General features: G+C 40.7%; 1 protein-coding gene across 1 annotated transcript in view; it reads left to right on the forward strand.

Moving 5' to 3' along the window:
* Positions 1–9,715: 9,715 nt before the first annotated feature.
* The window catches only part of NLGN1 (neuroligin 1), a 767,045-nt gene continuing 764,082 nt past the window's right edge, over positions 9,716–12,678 (forward strand). Inside the window, exon 1 of the mRNA XM_072961073.1 lies at positions 9,716–9,829. The gene's annotated coding sequence lies outside the window, so the exon portion shown is untranslated. The remainder of the gene's footprint in view (positions 9,830–12,678) is intronic.

Raw genomic sequence — 12,678 nt, forward strand, 5'->3', positions numbered from 1 at the left:
AAGGCAAAGAGTACAATTTCTCCCAATGGATAAATACTGACAGTATTTTGACTGAATTCTTTTATATCTTGTTTTTACATTTTGTGCAGTATTTTAATTTTTTAATTAATGAATAACATTCCCAATAACTAGCTTCTTTCTTTTGAATGTTTCAGATGCATCTTTTCTTTTCCATTCCAAATGCTACCATGTAAAGTGTGACCTGATCACCTGGACAGATTTCTTAGCCCATATTGCTTCCTCTTCTAGCCTTCCATGCATTCTGCTGTTAGATTAGTCCTTCTAAAACATGGATTATTTTTTCATAAATAAGAACTTGTACTTTTTTTCCTAGTGAAAATTTCACTAAGTACAAATTCTTCTGCTTCATTTCCAAAATCTTCCATAAGACTTCACATTAGCTTTTCAACTGCATACTATTTCTTTATTTTTACATAGCTCTATTAGGGTATAATTTACATACAATACATTTCATCTGTTTTAAGCGTAGAGTTTGATGACTGTTAGTCATCAGACTGACACAATGGCAATCGTATACAGGTTTAGAACCACAACTATGATGAAGATACAGACCAGTTCCACTGGTCTCGAAAGTTCCTTCATGACCCTTTGCCATTGATTGACAACTCAATCCTGGTTGTAGGCAACCACTCATGTTCATTCTATTACTACAGTTATGCATATTCTAGAATTTCATGTCAGTGGAGTCATGTAGCTGGCAGTCTGTCATGTTGCATTTCTTTCACTTAGCAGAATGGTTTTGCGGTTTGTTTTGTTGTTGTTTTTGTTGCCTTTGTTGCTGAGTAGTAGCCCAAAGTATGGATATAACACAATTTGTTCATCCGTTCACCAGTTAATGAACATTTAATGAATATGTTTCCAGAGTCAGGCCATTATGAAAACCTGTTACTATGAAACTTTGCATACAAATCTTTGGGTAGAACTGTATATTCATCTCTTGTGGTAAATACTCATGAGTAGAATTGCAGATCCTAGCATGTCTATTTGTATTGTTATAAGAAAGCACTAAACCATTTTCCCAAGTGTATGCACCGTCTTACATGACAATCAGTAATATATGGGAGTCCCAGCTACTGTCTAGTCTTTAAATATTTTGGGTTTTCCTGCCATATTGACTGCTCCTCATTCCAGGTTACCAGCTGCAAAAATGAGAACTCATTCTGCACAATTTCCTTCTCTGTATGTGGATTCCCTACAAGAATTCCCTACAAGAATCTGCCTGCTTCTCTTTACTATAAAGTCCCATTATGTAACTGCTTTTTTGTATTATGTCCAAGAGTTTATAAATATTACCTTCAGGAAAGTCAATCTAATAAGATCTTACATAGCCATTACCAAAAGCCAGTTCTTCATATTTCTTAAAAATACTAGTGTCAATTTAGAAGATAAATTTATTCAGGACATTAACTCTGTATCCTTTCCTCCACATATTTAAGTCAAATTGTCTCTATAAGATGCGCTAGAAACTCAATCCTCTATTGACCTTTCTCCAGCTGCAGCTTTGATTGCCTCTCTTTCTCTCTGTGTCTCTGTCTCTGTCTCTCTTTCTCCTCTATGCTTATTGAGGTTTTGGGCAATTCTTGACATCAGGTATACTAACTTCTTTTAATTGACAACACAGAACACCTGAACTTTACACATTTGCCAGTGATTTCCAGCTCAAGTGGTTTTTTCCTGAATTCATATTACATACAAACTTGAACCAACTTATATTTGAAAGCCATTTCCTCATATCTGTTCATTCCTTTTATGTTCAGGAGGATAATTCAGTGTGTAAGTTAATTGAATTTGGAATCAGGGGACATAGTTTCGAATTTAAACTGTTAGGCCAAAGATCTAGTAACTTTACCCCTGAGTCTTGGTTTTTCCATCGATGAGACAGGTATACTAAAAATTCCTCCGTCCTAAAAATGTGATTGTCCGTACCATTTATCTAGCTGCTCCTGGTCAAAAATGAAAAAATCTTTTAAATTTTTTCTCATGTTCCAATGCTAATCAGTTTCCAAGTTTTTCTTGTGTAACACACTGCTTTTAATTAGTTTCTTCTTTTGTTGTTACTGCGTAAAGCAGACACCTCACCTCTTTTGGGTACTGTTGCAATAATTTCATAACTGGCTCCCCTGCCTTTGGTTTTACCTTTTTCCAAATCCATTCCCCATGCTGCTACAGACAGACTTTTCTAAAAGGTATATATGATCACACTACTTTGCTGAATGCCCTCCACTGTCCCTACCCGAAGGTCAGGTCCAAACTTCATTTTCTGACACACAAGTCTCTTCATTATCTGACCCTGCTTACACACAACCTCAGTTTTTGTTTGTTTGTTTGTTTTTGTTTTTTGCTGCTCCTCTATATGCCTTCCATGCTCCAGCTAAACTGAACTGCTTGCCTGCAGTAACACATTTTGCACCCTTGTGAGCTCATGCCTTTACACATGTTGCTCCTCTGCTCGGAATGTCCTTCCTTTGAAAGTCCTTTTGTATCGTGTGTGAAGGCATCATGTTGTCTAGGGATGATCCTACTCAGAGAACTGTAAGTGGGAAGGGACCACATCTCATCTCTTTTGATCCTTCAGTAATGAAATAAGAGGTACAGATAGGCACTCAAAAGATTGGTGAGTAAGAATTCATTTATTGAATAATATAAAGCAGTCTTGACTTACTTAAGAACCAACTACATGGTATATTATAAATGTGATTTTAGGTTTTTATAGGTTTTTATAACTGCTTTTATAAATTTCAAATTTTTTTAACAACAACAACAAAATAATTTTAGAACCTGAGAAAAAGAACCTTACCTACATACACTGTTTAAAATAGTAAAATTCTGGCAAATGAGCAAATGTGAAATCTAAGTTATATGTAGTAAAATATTTTTGGCTCCCAAAGGAACAGAGATCTTTGGAAGTATGGTATCTCTGCTTTGTGAACACGTTTGAGGCTAATAATGCCCATCCTAAACATTATCTCAAAAAAGCAGGGACCTATGCCCTTTTATTATGGCTTAAAGTATTTTCAGTAAGACATACATTTAAAATATATAACTTTCAAGAATACCTGAACACATTCCTATGCTTTTATGTTCAATTCTTGGCTGATGTCAGAGATAGTCTGTAATCATGCCCCCAAAACAGCTGTTAGTGAATCAAGTTGACTGCATTCATTTCATTTGTTCACTCAGCTATTGGCAGATCACCACAATGAGTTAGGCATACTTTTAGGTGCTTGTCTTACAGCAGTAAACAAAACAGGCTAAATACCTGATTTCATGGTACTTACCTTCTGGTGAGGAGAAACAAATAATAAACAATATAATCAGGTTATAATAAGTATTCTGAAGCAAATATAATAAGTTAAGAAGACAGAATAAATAAGGACAAAAATACTATTTTAGATAGTGGAGTAAATGAAGACATCTCTTCAAAGTGACATCTGAGTGAAGACCTCATATGAATAAGGGAGGGGGTCATAGAGCCATTAGGAGGAAGAAAGGCTGGGAAGAGGGGATGTTGATTGGAAAGTTCCCTGGGTGAGAGATCGTTTGGTATCCTGTGAACAAGCTGAGAGAGACAAGCAATCCAGATATAATGGTAACACAAGATAGACTGTGCAGTTGCATTATGGGGGGGTGCACATTAGTTACATTGAGAGTAAATAAGGGAAAATAATTTCTGACTTAGAGGATCTTTGAGGTAATATTTTTGTAAGTAGGTAGGGATGGTGATTTGGATAGTCCAAGAGAAGGAATCATTAGAATTGTCTTTGGAGACCAGCAAGTTATATCTTTCGGAAGACATCTAGAGATTAGAAAGAGAAATAATGGGTCAGAAAGCTGAATAAAGATGTGTAGGATTAAGAGTATGCTAGATTTGGATCTCAGGATAAGACGTTTGTATTTTACTTCATAGGAGATTCAGGTTCAGCGTTTTCAAGAATGGTTCAATTTGGTAAAGGCTAGATAAAAAGATGGATTTGACCATGCTATGTGGACTGTTTGGGATGGAGAGGTTTGTGGATACACTAGAGTTGGTGACCAGGTGGACTGTGGCCAAATGGGTACTATACACTATCAGACTATGCTGGTAATTCTAAAAGTCAGGATCTGTCTTTTCTGTATTAATAATATTTTGTCTGTGTCATAATAAAACACTGCCAGAAAACTGAGCAGGTGGTCTACCTTGTAATGTCACAACTTGACAGATTTTGAGGCTCTATCTTTTCTTTCAGAGTTGAAATGTGAATTCTCATTACCCCTATGAACTGTTTGTCAGTATATTATTTAGATTTAACCCATTTTAAATGAAATACATACTATTTATGAGAAAGGTTGCAGTAAAATTTCATCTAAACATAATATTTTAGTACTACTTTGTCTTCCCGAGCCCCTTGAAAACGAAAAAAAAAAAAAAAAAGACGTGCTAACCTCTTGCTGTGAGTCTTTGGGCTTTTCCAAAAGGATGCGCAATACTCTTGCTTTTTCTTTACTTTAGCCAAGTAAAGGATAAAGTGTTTAGGACATGCCATTTATTTTTCTTTATATATAAAATTACTAGGGGAAAAAATCTTCCCACTTAATGCCTTTCTGGACTGAAAGCAAACTGAGTCTAAATACTACTGTATTTAGGTATCTGAAAATGCAATACAGTATTCACCCTCAAGTTGAAATTCTTTTTCCAATACTTTCATTTTTATTTCTGAGAAAAGAAATTTTACCATCACAACAATCAAGTAGTGTATGTACACTTATGAAGTTGATTCCACCACTCCTCTGGTGGTTTTTCCGCTTCTCCCACCCAATAGATTGGCTCTTTTGAACCAATATTTTGAGAAAATGCTAATACTTTACATATGGGTTATATTAAGATCTCCTTCCAAAGCTACGGATGAGCAGATGTGTTTGGGCAAATTTCACAAGGTTTTTATTTGTAATTGACTTTACAAAGAGTTCTAGTATTTATTCCAAACAGTATCTAACATGGTAAAAGGCCATAAACTCTAGGATGGTTAATGTCACAACCTGGAAGGACATATGAATCTGCAATGTAAATTGAATCCAATTTCCTACATTTTATTGATGCCTCCATCACCTATTCGTGGGTTTAATGTTTTCTTTTCTACCTTATCTACATTTAATATGATCTCTTACACTAAAATTAGCTAATAGAAAACAGATACAGCGTTATAAGGAAAAGAGAAGGCAGGGAGGGCCTAGGAATTCACTAATCACTAATGATTTTCCTGTTATAGGTACCATATATACAACCAAATTTCATGATGTTTTTAACACTAAGCCCAAATGTCACTATATATATATGGATGTTTGAATCAGAAGAGGAAACACATCACATTGATACTAAAAATAGAGTGAACCCTGAAAAATTACTTACTCATGTGCCAGATGCTTTACACACATTATTTTGGATAATCCTCACAGCATTCCTCCAAAGTAGGTACTAGTATTATCTGCATTTTGCAGAGGTGGAATTTGAGGTTTAGGGAGATTAGGTAACATGCACCAGGCAATGACATATTAAGTGCAGATCCAGGATTCAAACCAGGCAGTCAGATTCCAGAGTCTCATCTCTTAATTGCATACCAACAAAAGAAGAAGAAGAAGAAGAAGAAGGAGAAGGAGAAGAAAAGCAAAATTTCTTGCCTTTTAACTGCTTGTGGGATCAAATGATATGGTAGGGGTTTATTTCCCTCAGGAGGTTTGATTGGGAAAGTGGAGAAAAATTGGCAAGAGAACTTGGTTCATTTGCCTGTATTTACAGATTGTTATAAATGCTGTTTATGCGACAATTCTATTGTGTTAAAATACTTGGGCTTTTTGTGAGACTAACTCATAAAAATGAGAAAATAGTGCCCAGCTGACAAAGTACAGCTGTGAAAAGAATAATGAAAAAAATGCAATAGAAGTTATTTTAAATTAATCTCATACTATAAATACTAAATATTAAAAATGAAAGAAGTTCAGTCATTACTTTTAGAGTTCTGATACTAACCTCAGCAGATGCATTTAGAATATGGCACCCACAACCTTGGGAAACAAGAGAGTGTACAAAATTTTACATTCTGTAAATCACATTGGACAACTTTATCAAATCATCCTTGTTCCTTTTTTAAGTTTGGTTCTGCTGTTGTTATAATGATATCCTCAATCAGGTTACCTTAACTATGTAGTCCCATGAAAGTTGAAAGGATTCAAATAGGTACTTTCATTTATATTGGAATAGATACTTATTTCTCATCTTTCCTAGGAAATTCCAGAGAACTCTCCAGATTCCAGAGGCCTTTCACAGGATTTAGGATTTAGACAAACTGGACAGGGTAGACCTGTCACCAAGAATCAGATTCATGTTTTAGTTGAATGAAATTTCACTTCCCTGGGAGCAATATTGAAATCTAATATGTCTTCAACACATTACCTAAAGGTTACTTAAAAAAAGAGAGAAAATGGCAAAATACACTAAATTCCAAAACTAATGTCAGGAAAATGTGGTACTGGATTCCTTTTAAATAGAAGGAATGATATGCCATCTTTAAGATTATTTTTAGAAATCAGATCCCATATTCTGGAACTTTAGGTTTCTTCTTATTAATTAATTAATGAGTGACACTTCAGGGCAATTGCATTCTAAGTGTTGGTTATTTTAAGGTTCCTTTCTTTGACATGAATTTCACAGATTAAAGCATACATGTGAATGAGAAATATGAAGCAAGCTCTTAAATGAGTAAAAACACTTTTTGAGATCAAGTGTCACTGATTTTTCCTAGCAATTTCCTACTTGTGAATTTTATTATTATTATCATTACATGTTGCAATCAATTAATTCAGTAGTCCCCCAACTCACTTGCATTTAAAACCTACACAGAGAAGCTGGTAAGAGGTGGGTAGGTGTAAATAATGTGGTATAGTGAGTCACAACCATTACAAAAGCCAACACTGACTAGCTATGATGAATTTTTAAAAATCACCTATCCAGCAGCAGATGTGGGCGCAGCCAGCAGGAAGAGGCCAAAGTAGCGATGCATTTATACTGCTCCCACATCCAAGACTACAACCGACACTTCAATTCAGGGCTTACTCTGCCTCTAACTGGTGGAAACAGGAAACAGGGGCGAGTTTGGTGGCCAGGGGTCTATCAAGGGGGAAGAAAAACTGAAGAGGCACAGTAGAAGGCTGTAGCCTCCAACTCCTCACTCTCAGTCACCAAGATGAAAACGCCTGCAAGGGGAGCACAATGACGCCGAGAACAGAGAAACTCATTGCGTCCGAGGCCTCATGGCTCAGCGGCCGTGCGGGTTCACTCACACGCTCCTCGGAGTGGTTTGGTGAACGTCACACGTGACGCCCGGTGCCCTTAACCCCTCCTGCCGCCGCGGGCGCTGCGGGCGCTGCGGGAGGAGGATGCTTGGTCTGGCGGGAGGAGGGTAGGAGGAGGGCGGAACTTGTAAAGGGAGGGACCAACATCAACATCACGTCTGCCACCGCTGGACCCGCGCCCCCGAAGCCCACCCCCACTGCACTCCTTCTCTGGCCCGAAGGAGGGGGCTTGCCTGAGAAGGAATGCTGTGCAATAAACCCAGCGAAGAGAGAGTAGCAAGGGAGGCAGTCGTGCCTCTGAGGGGACAGGATAGGGTCGGGAGGATGAATCTAGCTTGATTCAGACTCCTGCAGCCGGCAATGCCACGGAGAGACGCGGGAGAGGGAGAGGAGATTGTGCTGTGTGTGTGCGCGCGTGTGTGCGCGTGTGTGTGCGCGTGTCTACAGGTAGCAGCGGCGGCGGCAGCGGCGGCGGGGACCGGAGCAGGGGACGTATCTGCAGCCACCTCCCCGCCTGTGATTTTCGGAGGCGATTGCTCACTTAGCTGACGGATCTGTACCTTCGGGAGATCTCATCCTCTCCATTTCCACGCATCTTAGGCGTCTTCCAGTTTCAAGTGTGTGTTTGGGGTATTTTATTTTTTTAATTTTTTTCCTTCTCCCTCTGTATCTTATCGGGAATTCTGCATATTGAAGCAGGTGGCTCCTGGCATGAAATCTTTGGATACATTTGGCTTGCCAAGTTTTTCTTTTCCCGTCCCCTCCCGCTTTCAAAGGCATCTGTGGCGCTTTTCTTTTTTGGATTTATATGCAGAAAACGCATATATGTTTATATACCGACCGCATAATATATAAATACATATACGCTTGCCCAAGCGCTTGGTTTTCGTCTCTCTTCCCAACAAAGCGGAATGTTTTGGAGTCGATGGATAACGAGAACAGTATTAACATTCTTTTAAACCTGTTTTTTAAAAAGGGGAGGGAGAGTGAAGAATTGTTTAACATTCGGCCATCGTTTGGCTGCACACTAAGCATCACGAAATATTTATGGTTGCAGATCAGGTGCAAACGGGGCTTAGAGAGAAAGGTAAGGGAGCTTCCTGCGTCCGCCGAGCTCCGGGGATTGCCGAGAATTTCCTATTCCCTGCCTCTCCCTCTTCTTCCCCACCTTCCACCCACCCTGCCCTGCTCTCTCCTCCTTACGCTTAACCCTTTTCCAATTCCGTTGGGTTGAGGCGGAGGGAGGGGGTTGCTGGAGGTGTAATCGTCTGTTAGAGTTTAAATGCTTCTCCGTCTCTCTCTCTCTCCCTCTCTCTCTCACTCACTCTGCCCCCCCCATCCAGCCGAGTAACTGAGTTTCCCAATACCCTTCTAGCTATTTTAGGATGCCCATTTTGTCTTTTTTGAAAAAGAAAGCTACCTAGATGGCTGCTTTAAACATTTCTTGGTACCAACCCCTCACCTCTATCCTTTGACAAACATAAAAGCAATAAAAATGAATGAACTTTAATGAACTGGTTGATTTCTTCAGCAGTGGGGTTCATGGAACCTCCTAAACAGTTATTTTCATTTAAAAACCAGCCGATACTTCAGGAGGACTCCACAGTCGAGGAAATTCAGCTTCCGTTTCTGCATACTGCCAATTCATTTACTTGGAGGGTCATTTGCCAGAGTTGAGCAAGATGAAACTGAGTCTAGTCTAGGAAAAACTACACGACACTTAATTCCTTTTTAAATCCACCCTTTACACCATGACCAAACCCTGTTTAACTCCCTGTTCAGGGGACGCGTTTTCAGACTCGACCTTTTAGGGAGAGGTGGGAACTTGCCCTTAGTTTCCCTTGTCTCCTCTCAGCCTCCTCCCGCCCCCGCTCCCCAGCTCTCGCCCTGGCAGTTTGTAAATTGCCCGTTTTGCCCACCCCCTCCTGGTGGGTGTTCTCGGCTCTTCTCCGCTCCTGCCCCCTCCGTCCTCCCTTCATTGGCGCTTTCGGAGCAGATGCATCTTCCCTTTCCCTGGCTCCCTCTCCCGCCGGCCCCCCCGCCTCCCGCCGCCTCCCGCCGCCTCCCGCCGCCTCCCGCTCCCCCCTGCGCTCCCCACCTGCCGCGGCCCGCCGCGCCCCTCCTCCCCGCCCCCCACGGCGCCGTGACCCTTCCGGCCCGAGTCCGAGTCGCGGGCGGGGGGCGTCGTGTCTGCGCGCCGACGACCCGGCGGCCCACGCCGTGCGCGCAGCGCGGGTGTGAGGCGAGACCGCGGGGGGAGGCGAGCCGGAGTCGGGCTGAGAGGCCGGGAGAGCCTGTCCGAGCCGGAGAGACCGGGAGAGGAGGGAGAGCGCGAGAGTGAGGCGCGCGCGCCGCCCGGGCTCGGGCCGACGAGTGCAGTCGCCTCCGACGCCTTAGAGCGGCGCCCCAGTCACTGCAGCTTTTCACCCTAGAGCGGTGTCCAGGGACCACAGAGAGCCGGAGCCGGGAAGTCGGCAGAGAGGTACCAAAGCCATAAGGAAAAGATTACGAGAGAGCGGGGAGGGCTTCCTGGCGAAATACGGAGGCTGAGCAGATGGAGGAACAATGCCGCCTCCACGAGAAACCCTTGCCTGAGGCCGGGGCGGCGCGCAGGGGAGCTGCCTTCAGCCTCCTGCTCTGCCCAGGCCCCCCGGCTGGTTCCGGGACTGGTTCCGCCTCGTAGTTTGACAGGGATAAGAAAGTTGCTCTTTCCCACAACATTTCCAGCGGAGTGGTTTTCAGGTCTGCGTGGTTCGACTCGAGATGTCCCTCTGTAGATCCCTCGCGATGAGCAGCTAATAGATTATGCATCATGGGGCAGTCAACTCCCTTGGGCAGAGAAGCTAGTCCAAACATTTCAAACGTCTCCGTTGGCTCCTTACGGTCCAGCGCAATGCTTTGTGAGTAGCAATGAAAAGCCGCCTGCAGTGAATTTAAAATTATCTGTGTTGAAATTTTAAATTAGAAATGGTTTATTCCAGAAGAGGTTGTTGGAGTGTTATAGAGATGAGGGAAATTACGTGTCTAATATTTGAATCACTAGCAGTTGGCCTCCACAGAGATACTATACTATTTCTTTTTTCATTTCCAGGACCATGGTGATACACGTAGGACTTAGGAAGCATGAGATCAGATAGCTAACCCTATATCTATTCCTCTGCCTTTTTATGGGTACTTAATATACTCATTTTTCTTCTTCTTATATTGAAATTACAGTAGACTATTTTCGCTTAAGTAAATTATCATGCTGTACATGAAAATTACAGTCATAATGCATTTCTCAAAAATTAATTATGCTTCATTATAAATAGGATCAAAGATATAAAAACATTACTAAAGGAAGGTATGGGTACATGTGTTTGAGTGTAAAATGTAAAAAATGTCTGGGCATTTCAATCAGCCATTTCAACCTAGCAGAACACCAGCTCTTTGAAATGAGCTCAGAAGCAAGGGCCACCATGCACGTACTTAAAATATTAAATGTTAAGTACAAAAACATTAAGTTTACTGTGCCCTTGGCAGAGAATGAATCTGTCTACCTTCTCTACCCAGTGATTGAGTGATTCACAGGGAAAGTGGAAGTTAATCATTACTGAGGCCTTGGTTTGATTAAAAGAAGTAACTGTTTTCTGTAAGCCTGCTGGTTCTACAGTCCTTTTAACATAAGCAGAAACTGAGGGAGTCAGTCTTTCAGCTGACGGTGCCAGAGTTCCTGCAGCGTGGGCTTGAGAGAAGCCCTCTTAAGCAACTCTCCTTTCCATAGTCTCCCTCCTTCCACCCCACGGTACTTTCTGTTAGTCTTTTCTTTCATTCCCTACGTGGGGGTTCATTTTGTGAAATTTTCTTGTTCTATTTAGGCATAAAATGTTTTCAAATATAAAAGTCTGAATTGTTTTGAAATTGAAGGTGGAATATAGACCCACAGAAGGTAGGCTGAGAACTCCTTTTGCTGTAGGTAGTATTTGAAGTCTTGATGAATCTTAGCATGATTGGCTGACTACCCTGATTCTCTAAATTCTCTTCCAACCCTGAAATTCTCATATTTTATTCTACTTTTATTATTTCCATATGGTTATCCAGGAGCAGGATCTATATCTTCTTTCTGATTTCCTTAAATTAGCTACAATTTTTATAGGCTAATTAAGTAGCTATAACTAGAGAATACAGCTATAATCTAAGCTTCAGTGTTATTGACAACTTTTTAAGGGGCAATATTGATATGGTAGGTATAATTGATAAAGACCTCTGGGTTTCCATGTGTTGAAATAAACCATTTCTAATATTTTTTTTTTTAGCAAAGCGAAGTAATGGTTTATTTCTAGAATTTTTTTTAAATTTTTTACACAAAGGAATTATTTTATGAATTATCTAACAAATACTAACATAGTTTTTGTAAGTAAAACACAGTTGGAATTAACAGTTAACATTGGAAACTGTGACAGTTCAACAACACACTTTTACTTTATTTTAAAGTATTTTGAAGTGAAGTTTGATGTTTGTTTCCAGCCTATTAGATTAGATTGTAAATAGAAAGATATGATTCCTCAGTTATAGTTTAATTATTTGTAAATGGACTCACGCAAGTCCAGTTACCAAACTTCTTATTTTTTTCTGAAACAGAGGTCTGGTCTTGCAGAACTCTTGTTAACCATGGTCAATGGCTCCTTATAGCTTGGATGCTAATGTCCAGAACTCTGAGGACTTCCAACTCTTTTCACAATTTACTCCCCAACTTACATTTTTAGATTAAAACACCTTCCACCTGGAACTCCTCTTCATTTTACTCTTTATTCCATTCACGAGACTTTTCCTTATCATTTTCCTTAATACTGCACTGTATTTTAGGCTTCTGTGCTTTGCTTATACTGGTCTTCATAGATTACTTTCCAATTCCCCCAACCTCCCAACACATATACCCCCAACTATAGGATGGGAAAACATGTTGTTTCCTTGGAGTGGTCTTTCCTCCATCACCCTGCTTCCTTCCTGTATCCGTACTTTGAGCTCCCGCGCATGTCATTCATACTAGGAGTAGCCCACCTTTCGCACTTGCTGATGGTTGGCTCCCTTGCTGATGGTTGGCTCCCTTGCTGAAGAGTAAGGTCCCAGAGGTCAAAAACCATACCTAATTTATCATTTCATTCAGATAATCTCACATAATAAGAAAATCAGGAGAAGACAGTTACTTAAACATTTAAACAAGGGATCAGGCTTCGTCTGTCATCTTGGTGCTTTCCTTCTTGTGGTCGTAAGACCACTGCTCTGCTTCTGCCATCTTGTCTGCTTTCTAGGCCCAAAGAAGGGGGCAGAAAAAGAGAACAAAGGGTACTT

Source organism: Vicugna pacos, chromosome 1, assembly GCF_048564905.1.
Source record: "Vicugna pacos chromosome 1, VicPac4, whole genome shotgun sequence".
Classification (NCBI taxonomy): domain Eukaryota; kingdom Metazoa; phylum Chordata; class Mammalia; order Artiodactyla; family Camelidae; genus Vicugna; species Vicugna pacos.